The 12,973-nt window shown below is 51.1% G+C and overlaps 1 protein-coding gene across 1 annotated transcript in view; it reads left to right on the top strand.

Annotated features, from left to right (window-relative positions):
• Positions 1-2,169: 2,169 nt before the first annotated feature.
• LOC311313554 (hemicentin-1-like) overlaps positions 2,170-12,973 on the top strand; it is a 58,633-nt gene continuing 47,829 nt past the window's right edge. The window contains exon 1 of the mRNA XM_084443702.1: positions 2,170-2,258. The gene's annotated coding sequence lies outside the window, so the exon portion shown is untranslated. The remainder of the gene's footprint in view (positions 2,259-12,973) is intronic.

Raw genomic sequence — 12,973 nt, 5'->3', positions numbered from 1 at the left:
GTGGGCGTTACACACTTCCACTATGCTATAGCTTTATATTTATTTACTGTAGGCATAGCCTACAGTAGGCTAGGCCTATTTCCTATAGGCTACATAGATATGGCCTAAAAAGTTTATTCATGCTAACCTACGGTGCTTGGGCACCTGGGGCTGGTATCCAGGCCTGCCGTTGACCTGGCTTGTGGAGGCTCGGTCTGTCTCACTTTCCTCTGACGCTCTGGAGACGACCCGTCAGATGACCCCCCCTCGGATGAAGAGCCAACCCAGGACACATCGCTCAGTCCTGCCCCACCATCAGACTCGCACACACTCATTTCAGTCAAGAGCTCTAATGCTTGTTTTCCATTCATCCATCTCTTTTTCTTTGGATCCATCTTTCTCCGATCGCAGGAGCACACACTCCATGCATAGACTAGCCTATACACTGTAATGCCGCTGCATTACAGTATGCTTATGTTGTTGCTTAGTCATAACAATAATTATGATATGAAATAATACTAATAATACACTACCAACAATCCGTTATATTTATAATAATAATAATACTGTATATTTCCACCAACACACTTAGGCCTATTCATTGAGAGACAATCTCAAAATGCTCAAATTAATGCATTTTTATATACGGGTAGATTTTTACCCGGTGGCGGTTATAGGTCTAGGGTCTAGGGTTTAAATGCCTGTGTTTTTAATCTAGATGTAGGCTAGGCCTATCTAAACTATATTTAGCCTAACAATATGGAGTGCAACACAACACAATTGTAGAGAAACCAATTTAAAAATCAAATTAAATAGTTCGCATAACGTTAGCCTACATAGAATAGGTAGACAGAACAGCAGGTGAATGTGAGATGCAGGCTATGGATTTATGTCAGCGAGTCAGGAAACGACCTGTTATCCTTTATTGATTAAAGTGTAGCAGCATAGAAATATGGATTTCTATGTGCTTGCGCTGGTAGCCAATCACTGAGGCGAGCTGGGGTATAAGAGGCCCTCCTCCCTCTTGCGGTTTCTCTGCGCTCTCACCTGATCCTTCCACTTCCGGGTTAGCGGTGTTATCCTTGGCAGGTATGGCTGCTCGCTGCTTCATTCACTTTTTGGAATTTCTGTTACAAACGTGCTTAGGCATTTTGTTCTCCTGCAGAGCGACTGCGGGTGCTTAATTCTCCCGCGTGGTGTGAGCGCTGCCTACTCTGCAGTGGTAAGTGTCTCCCCCATCTTTCTCTTTGCATTGTTGAGTGTTTGCTAGTAGCGGCTAACGCTAGTGTGGTGGTCACAGGTAGACATTGGCAGCTGCGTTTCCCCTCGTCCTCCTGTTGATGCGTGTCCGCTGCTGTTAACTGGTAGGTAGGTTTTAATGTAGTTTCTAGCCGCCTAATTTCCCGTACAGTTTAGAAATACTAATGTTTACCCTTTTATTAGGTGCAGCTGTAGTTAGCCGGTCAAGCCCCCCCCGTTACAGACACGCAACCTCCTGATCAGCTGACGGAGTCCGCTGCTGCTTTGTCTCACTCAAATCTGCTATAATAAATTACGATTACCGTCGGCAGGGTGTTGTGCCTGCCCCGTTTGCACACCCCGGCCGGCGTGGGAAGTTGGCTATAAGCCTGGACGGTAACCTGGACTGGTGCCGGTTGTTTGGGGCACGTGGCTCTACGGACACCCACGGACGGGGTTCAACCCCCTCCATTCTTGTGAATGACCGACTGAATGTGCTGGGGTTACACCCCTCCTATTTTTGTTTGATTTCTACGATTCTGTTTATTCTGTTTCAGTTACTTTATTTAGTTACTTTATTTAGTTACTTTACTGCCTATGTTATGTCTGATTTCAATTGAGTATAAGTGTAGTTTACCTCAGTGGTTAATTTCATATCCTTGGTATTAGTTAGCTTGTGTTTATTTTGTCGCTATTAAATATTATTGTTTTGCTTTTGGGCAATTATTAGTTGTTAGTTTAGGTTGATAATTTGTCATTTGTCCATTGATTTACAGTTTGTCTTCTACGTGCAACCCCATTAAACTATCCATCCTTTTCAGTTGCTGACGGCCAGTGGTGGTGGTGGCAGTGCTGGTGACCTGGTGGTGGCGTCTCCTCCCCTTCCTTCGTGTGCTGTGTTGTGCCCCCCGGGGATTTGAGCCACTTTACCATCGTGTGTCTGTCACGTGTCTGGGTGCCTTGCTGTGATTCTTTTGGGATTGACTGCCCCTTTCTCACCGGCTTCTGACCCTCCTCCAGTTGGCCTCAGCCCTGATCAGGTTCCCCCTCCCCTTCCTTCCCTGAGTGACTGTGTGGAAGTGTGTGTGTGTGTGTGTGTGTTATTTTAGCGTTTTTAATATTGTGAATTAATAAACTCCATGCTCATTATTGAACCACGTCTCTGGCCTGCTGAGTATAACGAACCTGTGTGCTAGTATAAAGTTAATGATTCCCCGGGTGAAATTCCCAGGGTGGCGTTGTCTGGCAACTCCTCTAGAGGTTATAACAAACCTGTGTCAGTGCTTCCAAGCCCACCCCGCCACAAAAGGATAGCCTACAACTGATTAACCGAAAGGAGAAAATAGAAAACTCACATTAGGCCTACTCGTGAATCCCAAACAAATTAACAGACTTCAGATGTGGAACTCCATGCATTGATCGTCTATTCAAATAGGCCTACCAAAAGATAAACTAGAATCAGTGAATTATGAAAGCGAATCATGAAAGGCTTGGCTACTAATGTATTGGATGAGAAATGAATAGATATAGGCTAAATGGCATATATATATATAGCTAATCACTGCGACAAACTCATAATAGCCTATTTGACCGGAATTTATGCCCTTTGACTGGTAGTCTACATTGAATCCGTAGCCTACCGGATATGTTCACCGGCACAGATTGGTCAGATAATCTTCTTCACATGCGGATTTTCGCAACAAACCAGAGAGTTGCGGAGGAGATTTTCTGCCGCATCGAATTTCGGTATTGGTGTGTATAGACTAATAAAAACACATGTATTTATTGACTTGCGGAATCCCGTGCGGATATTCGTCCGAAAATCCGCATTGGTGTGTACAGTCAGAGGCTAAAAGAGCATCATAGGAGAGACATGGCAAATACTGGTGTGTTTGCTATGGCCCAGGCCTAAAGCCAGAAGTGGGCTGGTGTATGTCTGTGTGTACGTGTGTGTTAACTAAATGCTACGACATCTACAGCAGACACTGGGTATCTATCGGACTCCGGGAGGTCTGCTGGTGACAGTGGGGCATCCACTGGACCTGGTTAGAGGATAGGAGGGAGAGAGAGAGGCACTAGGGAGAGGGAAGGCAGAACAGGGTTAGTAGCACACAGAGCCATAAAAACCACACAGATATTTAAAACAGGCAACCTGGAGCAAGCTCCCTGAATATATTTGTCTAATGGCTAAGAACATTTATAGAGCAATAAATTACATTAAATTAAATTTTCAGAGCAAGAAAGGCTAAGAGCATCAGGTCCAGGCCTAAGCCGGATGTGGACTGATGTGTGTCTGTGTGTACGTGTGTGTGTGTGTGTACTAAATACTACGACATCCACCGCTGACACAGGGGTATCTATCGGACTCAGGGTGGTCTGCGGGCGACAGTGGGGCATCCACTGGACCTGGTTAGAAGGTAGGAGGGAGAGAGAGAGGCACTAGGTGAGGCAGAAAACGGTTAGTAGCACACTGAGCCATTGAAGCAACACAGCTGTCAGAACAGAACAAGCCTGTTTCAGGGTAACCAGCTTCTGTACACTACTTGATATACAGTGCATAGCAGGATAAATACCAATATATACAGAGGATTCACAGGTAGGTTTGAGGCTGCCTTTCTGTGTCTCAAGGTCCTGGCTAGTGATTGTAGGCTAGGTCGAAAAGGTACGTCTTGAGATCTCGCTTGAAGACCTCCATTGTTTCAGTCCTTCTTAGGCACCTGTTCCCGAGGTTGGGGGCATAGAAACTAAAAGCTGCCTCTCCATGTTTCTTGGTCCTGGCTTTTGGAACTGTTAAAAGTTCAGTACCTGAGGATCTGAGTGGTCTGTTGGGCATGTACCTAACAAGCATGTCTGAAATATATTCTGGCGAGTGACTGTGGAGAGATTTATAGACTAGTAATAGTATTTTAAAGTCTATTCTAGAGTTGACAGGTAACCAGTGTAGTGATTTTAAGGCTGGTGTGATGTGTGCCCTTCGTCTTGTCTTAGTTAGGACTCGTGCTGCAGCATTCTGTATCATTTGTAGCTTAGAGATTGCTTTCTTTGGTAGGCCTGATAGTAGAGCATTGCAGTAGTCCAGCCTGCTTGTGATGAAAGCATGCATTAATCTTTCGGTGTCAGCCTGAGAGAGAAAGGGTTGCACCTTGGCAATGTTCCTTAGGTGGTAAAAAGATGTCTTTGTAATATTCTTGATGTGGTTTTCGAAATTAAGATATGAGTCAAGTATGACACCTAGGTTTTTAGCCTGGCAATTGGTGTCAATTTCCAGAGTTTTTAAGTGTGCTGATAGTTTCTCTCTTTCAGCTTTTTCTTCAATGATCAATACTTCTGTTTTGTCCTGGTTTAGTTGGAGGAAATTATGTGACATCCATACATTTATATCCGTAATACACTTGACAAGGCAGTCAACCAAGCTGTAGTTACTGGGTGTTACAGAAATATAGAGTTGGGTATCATCTGCGTAGCTATGGTAGCTAATGTTGTGCTTCCTGATGACACTGCCAAGGGGCAGCATGTACAGGCGGAAGAGTCCTAGGATCGATCCTTGGGGCACCCCACAGGTCATAGGGATCTTTCCTGAGCTATGGTCACCGAGGGCAACGAGGAAATCACAACCGGTAAGATAGGTCCTAAGCCAATTAAGGACTGGACCAGAGAGGCCAACCAACTTCTCCAGTCTTTCGATGAGGATCAGTATCAAAGACTGAACTCAGGTCCAGCAGGACGAGAACAGAGAGCTCTTTGGAGTCAGCATTAATTCTGAGGTCATTTACAACTTTGACTAATGCCGTCTCTGTGCTATGATGGGCACAAAAGCCGGACTGGAAAAGGTCAAGGGTACAACTTGTAGCTAGGAAATCATTAATCTGTTTGAAAACAATCTTTTCCAGTATTTTACTCAAAAAGGGAAGGTTGGAGATTGGTCTAAAATTGCTAAGAACTGAAGTGTCTAAGTTGTTTTTCTTCAGCTCGGGTCTCACCAAAGCAGTTTTAAGTATTGGTGGCAAGACACCTGTAGAGAGGGAGTCATTAACAATGGATAAAATGTCATAGGATACAGATTCAAAAATAGTTTTGAAAAAATCGGTGGGGATGGGATCCAGCAGGCATGTGTAGGATTTGAGTTTGGATACTACTTTTCTCAACATTTCTGTGTCCATCAGTGTAAACAAGCTCATATGTCCATTACATGGAGGGAGAGGATCTGTGAACGGGATGCATGGCCTTTCCTGGGTGATATTCCTCCTAATATTCATAATCTTATCTCTGAAGTAAGCTGCAAATTCCTCACATTTGGAGGTAGAGAGCAGGTTATCAGGTGTTTTTATGGCATGGTGTTAGGGCTAGCGGAGGAGGACCCAAAAGCAGACTCAAAAAGGCTTGGAGGTGAAGCCCGGAGGCGTGTTTATTTAATATGGCCAGGCAGGATCAGGTCGGAGAGGCAAGCAGGGGTCAGGCAGGGACGTGGTAGTCAGACAGGCGTGGGTCGGGCAGGAGCGTGGTACTCAGACAGGCTTGGGTCGGGCAGGAGCGTGGTAGTCAGACAGGCGTGGGTCAGGCAGGTTCGTGGTCCTCAGGCAGGCGTGGGTCAGGCAGGTTAACTAGGAATAAATGAAAAACAAGAACGGTGAGACAGGGCTCGAGTACGGAGAACTCGACTCAGCTAGAGTCGTGATACCCACTAGGTTGGTCATCGATCTGGCGCAGACTGCTGTGTGGAGCGGCTTCTTAACCTTGTGCTGATTGGCTGATTATCTGCAGGTGTGGGACCGCTCCGTGGCAGATTTGGAAGAGGCGCAATCACCGGGATGAACTGCAGGTGCTGGTCGGGGGTGCGCTGTTGCCGATAGGCACGCAGTTCCCTCTGCGCCCTATGGGAGGTGCTAGGGGTCTCATCTTCTGCACCGAGGCCAGGCTCACACGCAGGGTCAGAGGCAGACACTGGTCCAGAGGCACGGTCAGGTCCAGAGACAGAGTCGGGGGAAACGGACCGGCATGGCAGGCGTGGTGGAGCCGTGACAGGACCCCCCCTCCTACGGGCGCCACCCGGCGACCGACCTGGCTGGTCAGGGTGCTCCCGGTGGAAGTCCCGGATAAGAGAGGGGTCCAGGATGAACCTACGGGGCACCCAGCACCGCTCCTCGGGCCCATAGCCCTCCCAGTCCACAAGGTAGTGCAACCCCCGACCCCGCCGACGGGCCCCCAGGAGCTGCCGGACAGTCCAGGCCGGCTGGTCGTCGATGATCCGGACAGGTGGCGGGGTGTTGCCTGGCGGGCACAGAGGGCTGACAGGAGCAGGCTTAACACAGGAGACATGGAATGTGGGATGTATCCTCATGGACGGGGGCAGCTGCAGTTTGACAGCAGAAGGGTTAACCACACTGTCTATCTTGTAAGGACCAATGTAGCGGGGTGTGAGCTTACGTGACGAGGTCCGCAGGGGGATGTCCTTGGAGCAGAGCCAGACCATCTGGCCGGGCTGGTAGACAGGGGCCGGGGTCCGATGGCGGTCTGCCTGGTGCTGGCTCTGACGGGTGGAACGAACAAGCGCGGCTCGGGCATCCTTCCACACCTTGTGGCAGCGGCGGAGATGGACCTGGACTGAGGGCTCGGCGAGCTCCTCCTCCTGCTCAGGGAATAGAGGTGGTAGATATCCCAGGGAGCATTCAAACGGAGACAAGCCAGTGGAAGAGCTAGGAAGGGAGTTATGGGCATACTCCACCCAGGGGAGGTATCGGCTCCAGGTAGCGGGGTTACGATCAGTGACACAGCGCAGGGCGTTCCCCATGTATTGGTTGGCTCGCTCGGCTTGCCCATTGGTCTGGGGATGGTAACCTGAGGACAGACTCACTGAAGCCCCAATGGCCCGACAAAACTCCCTCCACACCTGGGAAGTGAACTGTGGACCTCGGTCAGAAACGATGTCTGCAGGGATGCCATGGAGCCGGACCACGTGGGTCACCAGAAGGTCAACAGTCTCAGACGCAGAGGGGAGCTTGGGCAGAGGCACAAAATGGACGGACTTGGAAAAACGGTCCACAATAGTCAGTATGGTGGTGTTACCCTGGGAAGGGGGCAGTCCAGTCACGAAGTCCAGACCTATGTGGCTCCACGGGCGACCAGGGACCGGCAGGGGGCGCAGCAGACTGGAGGCGGGTTGGTGCGAGGCCTTGCTCTGTGCACACACCGTGCAGGCCCGGACGTACTCCCTGGTGTCCTGGGCCATGGAGGGCCACCAGAACCGTCTCCTGAGGAGGGCTAGAGTGCGGCTGTACCCCGGATGGCAGGCAAACTGGGAGGCATGAACCCACTGGAGGACCTGGGGACGGACATGGTCAGGGACAAACAGGCAGTTAACAGGGCCGTTACCTGGGTCAGGCTGGGTCCTCTGGGCCTCCTTCACCAATCCTTCGATCTCCCAAGTAACAGCGGCCACCACACATGAGGGAGGAAGGATGGTGTCTGGTTCGTCAGGGTCCTGGTTGGGAGGAGCATACTGGCGAGACAGGGCGTCAGGCTTGACATTGCGGGATCCTGGACGATAGGTGATGGTAAAATTAAAACGACCAAAAAACAGAGCCCACCTGGCTTGCCGCGGGTTCAGTCTCTTGGCATTCTCGATGTAAGTCAGATTCTTGTGGTCAGTCCACACAATGAAAGGCACCTCAGCTCCCTCCAACCAGTGCCTCCACTCCTCAAGGGCTAGCTGGACAGCAAGCAGTTCCTTATTGCCCACGTCGTAGTTACGCTCCGTGGGCTCCAGCCGGCGGGAGAAGAACGCACAGGGGTGGACTTTACCATCAGTGGGTGATCGCTGGGACAGCACTGCCCCCACTCCACTCCGACGCGTCGACCTCCACAATAAACTGGAGAGGGATCAGGCTGGGTGAGGACCGGAGCAGACGTGAAGAGCCTCTTCAGCTCATCGAAGGCCGCCTCCGCCTCGGGGGTCCACAAGAAGGGGACGTTCTTGGAGGTGAGCGCGGTCATGGGAGCGGCCACCTGGCTGTAGTTGCGGATGAAGCGCCTATAGAAATTGGCAAATCCTAGGAACCTCTGGAGGTCCTTACGGTTCTTGGGGACAGGCCAGCTCACCACCGCCCTGATCTTCTCGGGGGTAGCCTGCACCTGGCCACTGCCGATGAGGAAGCCCAGAAACTGCACAGAGGTGACGTGGAATTCACACTTCTCAGCTTTCACGAATAGCTTATTCTCCAGAAGCCTCTGGAGAACCTGTCTGACATGTGTGATGTGCTCCTCAAGGGAGCGAGAAAAAATTAGGATGTCGTCTAGATAGACAAAAACACAGCGGTGGAGGAAGTCCCGGAGGACGTCATTTATCAGGGCCTGGAATACTGCAGGGGCGTTGGTAAGTCCAAATGGCATGACAAGGTACTCGAAGTGTCCGAGCGGGGTGTTGAACGCTGTTTTCCATTCATCTCCCTCTCTGATATGGACCAGGTGATACGCATTTCTAAGATCAAGTTTGGAGAATATGGTAGCTCCCTGGAGGGGTTCAAAGGCAGAGGCGAGGAGGGGCAGAGAGTACTTGTTCTTCACTGTTATGCTAATTAGGGGCCGGTAGTCGATGCAGGGTCGCAAGGTGCCGTCCTTCTTGGCCACAAAAAAGAATCCAGCACCTACCGGAGAGGACGAGGGCTTGATGATGCCTGATGCCAGGGAGTCACGGATGTAGGTCTCCATAGCTTCCCGTTCAGGCCTGGACAGGTTGAACAAACGCCCAGATGGCAAGGGGGCTCCAGGGAGGAGTTCAATGGAGCAATCATAAGGGCGGTGGGGTGGCAGAGTAAGGGCCCGCTGCTTACTGAACACCTCCCCAAGGTCATGGTACTCGGGAGGGACTATGGACAGGTCTGGGGGTCCAAATGGGGCGATGGCGCCCTCAGCAGGCGGCAGGGCCGATGTGAGACAGGTGTTGTGGCAGTAGGGGCTCCAGCCACTCACCTTATTAGCGATCCAGTCAATGTGTGGGTTGTGACGTCTCAGCCAGGGCTGACCCAGAACAATGGGGCTTAGAGACGAGGAGATGACTAGGAGGGACATGGACTCATGGTGGTTACCTGACAGAACCACATCAAGAGGCTCGGTGACATGGGAAACGTTGGCTAAGAGCCCGCCACTCAGGTTATGGACATCAATGGGGGTGTCACGGGGTATGGTGGTGATGCCAGCTTGACGGACCAACTGAGAGTCGATAAAGCAGTCGTCGGCCCCGGAATCAACCAGAGCGGGTACAGTGAAGGACTGCCGATTAACAATAATAGTGGCCTCGAGGTGCATGCGCCCCAGGGCATCGGCGGAGGACATCTCATTGAAACCGGCTCCGGCGGTCCTAGACTGCCTGGGAGGGGGTGCGGGAGACGAAGCACCGCTCACCAGCGATCCCACTTTCACTGGCGAGCTTGGGCTTTTGGCCGAACGGGGCAGGACACGCGGCTGTGTCCGGGCTGGCCGCAGTAAAAACAGAGGCGCTCATTTACCCTACGGGCGCGTTCCGCCTCGGTTAGGCGTGCTCCGCCTAACTGCATGGGTTCGTCTGAGGCAGGGGATATCGAGGCCGGCTGAAAGGGGACCGTTTCATTGTTAGGACCCGGGGAAGTTCGAGGCGGTAGACTGGGAAAGCGCTGACTAGCGACCCGAACTGCGGGAGTAGGAGCGCGGAGATTCCTCTCTTTCCTGCGCTCTCGAAGGCGGTTGTCTATCTTGACAGCAAGGGAAATCAGGAGATCAAGAGAAGCCGGCTCATCTCTGAGTGCCAACTCATCTTTAAGAGACTCAGACAGACCCGCACGAAAGGCTGACTGTAGCGCCGCGTCATTCCATCCGCTATCCGCTGCTAGTATTCTGAACTCGATAGAGTACTCGGCAACACTATGGCTTCCCTGCTGAATGCGCATAAGGCGAGAGGCGGAATCGTGGCCCAGGAGTGGATGGTCAAACACCTTTCTGAACTCGGAGCAGAACGCGCTGTAGGAATTCAGACAGGAAGCCTTAGCCCTCCATGTGGCCTCGAACCAGCCAAGCGGCTGGCCAGTGAGATGGCTGGACACAAACGCGATCTTCTCGGAATCCTGGGAGTACATGCTGGGCTGGTGAGTAAAAATAAAATCAGACTGCATGAGAAATGTGGAGCACTGCACTATGTCGCCGTCATAGGGCTTGGGGTTAGAGAGGTTTGGCTCCCGCCGGTGTAATACCCCTGGGGCATTACGTTCAGCGGCAGGGGCAAGGCCAGCAACGGGGTTGTCTTCCGGGGCTGGGAGAACGACTAACCAGCCCACCTGCTCACTGAGGGTTGCTAGGGTCTGGGCGATGGACTGCAGGTTGCGCTCTGTCTGGGCGGTCTGCTCAGAGTGTCTGCATCCCGTACCGAGCCGTTCCACGGCGGCTCGGGTCTCACGGAGAGCATTCTCATGTTGTCCAACGATGAGGCCCTGGCTGGTGATGGCTTGGCGAAGGGAGTCCGCTGGGTCCATTTGAGGCCAGATCGTTCTGTTAGGGCTAGCAGAGGAGGACCCAAAAGCAGACTCAAAAAGGCTTGGAGGTGAAGCCCGGAGGCGTGTTTATTTAATATGGCCAGGCAGGATCAGGTCGGAGAGGCAAGCGGGGGTCAGGCAGGGACGTGGTAGTCAGACAGGCGTGGGTCGGGCAGGAGCGTGGTACTGAGACAGGCTTGGGTCGGGCAGGAGCGTGGTAGTCAGACAGGCGTGGGTCGGGCAGGTTCGTGGTCCTCAGGCAGGCGTGGGTCAGGCAGGTTAACTAGGAATAAATGAAAAACAAGAACAGTGAGACAGGGCTCGAGTACGGAGAACTAATCAGCTAGAGTCGTGATACCCACTAGGTTGGTCAACGATCTGGCGCAGACTGCTGTGTGGAGCGGCTTCTTAACCTTGTGCTGATTGGCTGATTATCTGCAGGTGTGGGACCGCTCGGTGGCAGATTTGGAAGAGGCGCAATCACCAGGATGAACTGCAGGTGCTGGTCGGGGGTGCGCTGTTGCCGATGGGCACGCAGTTCCCTCTGCGCCCTATGGGAGGTGCTAGGGGTCTCATCTTCTGCGCCGAGGCCAGGCTCACACGCAGGGGCAGGGTCAGAGGCAGACACTGGTCCAGAGGCACGGTCAGGTCCAGAGACAGAGTCGGGGGAAACGGACCGGCGAGGCAGGCGCGGTGGAGCCATGACACATGGTTTATTAGGCTATTAATTGTTGAGAAGAGCACTCTTGAATTATTTCGGTTGATATCAATTTTGAGAAGTGGTCTTTCCTTGCATTTCTTATTGCTTTATTAAAGGCAGAGAGATGTTCTTTGAGAATATCATGGTGGACCTGTAGCTTGGTTTTTCGCCATATACGCTCAGATCTTCTGCAGGTTCTCTTTAGTTTATTTGTTTCCTCATTTCGCCATGGAGCTTTATGATTGGCTGTGATCCTTTTCAGTTTAATAGGTGCTACAGAATCCAAGGCTGCCCTTACTCTGGTGTTAAAGGTGGTTGCTAAGTCTTCAATAGTTCCTAACAGCCCCACTTCTGGAGTTGATAAATTGTTTGTGGTCATTATTTCTCTAAAACTATCGGCTACTGCGGAGGTAAGATAACGTTTCTTGACAAAGCGCCCAGTACTACTTTTGACTTTAGGAACCAATGCAGTGAAGAAGATACTGAAATGGTCGGAGAGAGCGAGGTCACTAATAGAGGAGACAGTGATAGTCAGGCCCTTAGTAATCACTAGATCAAGGGTGTGGCCGCGGTTGTGGGTTGGCTCAGTGATATGTTCAAAAATCCATGGAGTTGAGGAGGTTGATAAAGTCCCTGGCTTTCGAGTCCGCCTCAGTGTCCACGTGTATGTTGAAATCTGGGGGCTGGCATTTTAAGACAATTGCGTGATATTCAAAAGAGGTAAAATCATCAAAGGAGATGGTCCTGCAGCTGAGGGCATCTGTAGCTATGGTGGCTGTTCCTCCACCTTTTTTCCCACTTCTGATAGATTGAAAAAAGCTGTAGTTAGGAGGAGAGGCTTCGATGAAGGCTGCTGGTCCATTTATATTTAGCCAGGTTTCAGTTAGGAACATACAGTCTAATTTACGTTCACATATAAGATCATTAATGAGAAAAGTTTAGCTTGGTAGGGACCTGACATTCAGGATCGCCATTGAAATAGCTTCCGGAGAAAAGGGCTGGCTCACCTGACTAGTAGGCCTGGATGGTATATTCACTGGAACGGATATCAGGTTTTTCATATAAGATCCACCTGACTGTTTCCTTATGGTAATAGGGGTGCGGTGGGAGATAATTCGCTGAATGGCATATTCAGGTGGGAAAAATTTGTTTATAGAAATATAAACGTTGCTAGGCCAGGTCTCAGTGAGGGGCAGGGAATCCAGGTCTATGGTGATGGAGCGCTGGTGAGATGGAGCTGGTGTAGCCCAAACCGTGGGTACAGGAGGTTTGTTTGGCAGTAGGGTGGTTGAGACGGATCGGGCTTACCCCACATCAGACGCTGGATGATCTCAGCGTCAGGTCCATATTCATACTGAGCAGATGGGCACCTGACCTGCTAGGATGAAGGCCGTCCCTGGCGAAGAGGTCAGAGTGGTTCAAGAAGGTGGTGAAATTATCTAGGAAGGGAAGCTTCAACTGGCAGCTGTAGCCTTTCAGCCAGATGTGGAGATGACGGATCCTACTATATTTGACATCACCATACCGGGGAGAGGAGAACGGGCCAGAGATGATGCAG

The sequence above is a fragment of the Borostomias antarcticus genome (genome assembly GCF_949987555.1).
Source record: "Borostomias antarcticus genome assembly, chromosome: 9".
Classification (NCBI taxonomy): domain Eukaryota; kingdom Metazoa; phylum Chordata; class Actinopteri; order Stomiiformes; family Stomiidae; genus Borostomias; species Borostomias antarcticus.
The sequence above is the reverse complement of the archived record's forward strand: the minus strand, read 5'-3'. Positions and strand labels throughout refer to the sequence as shown.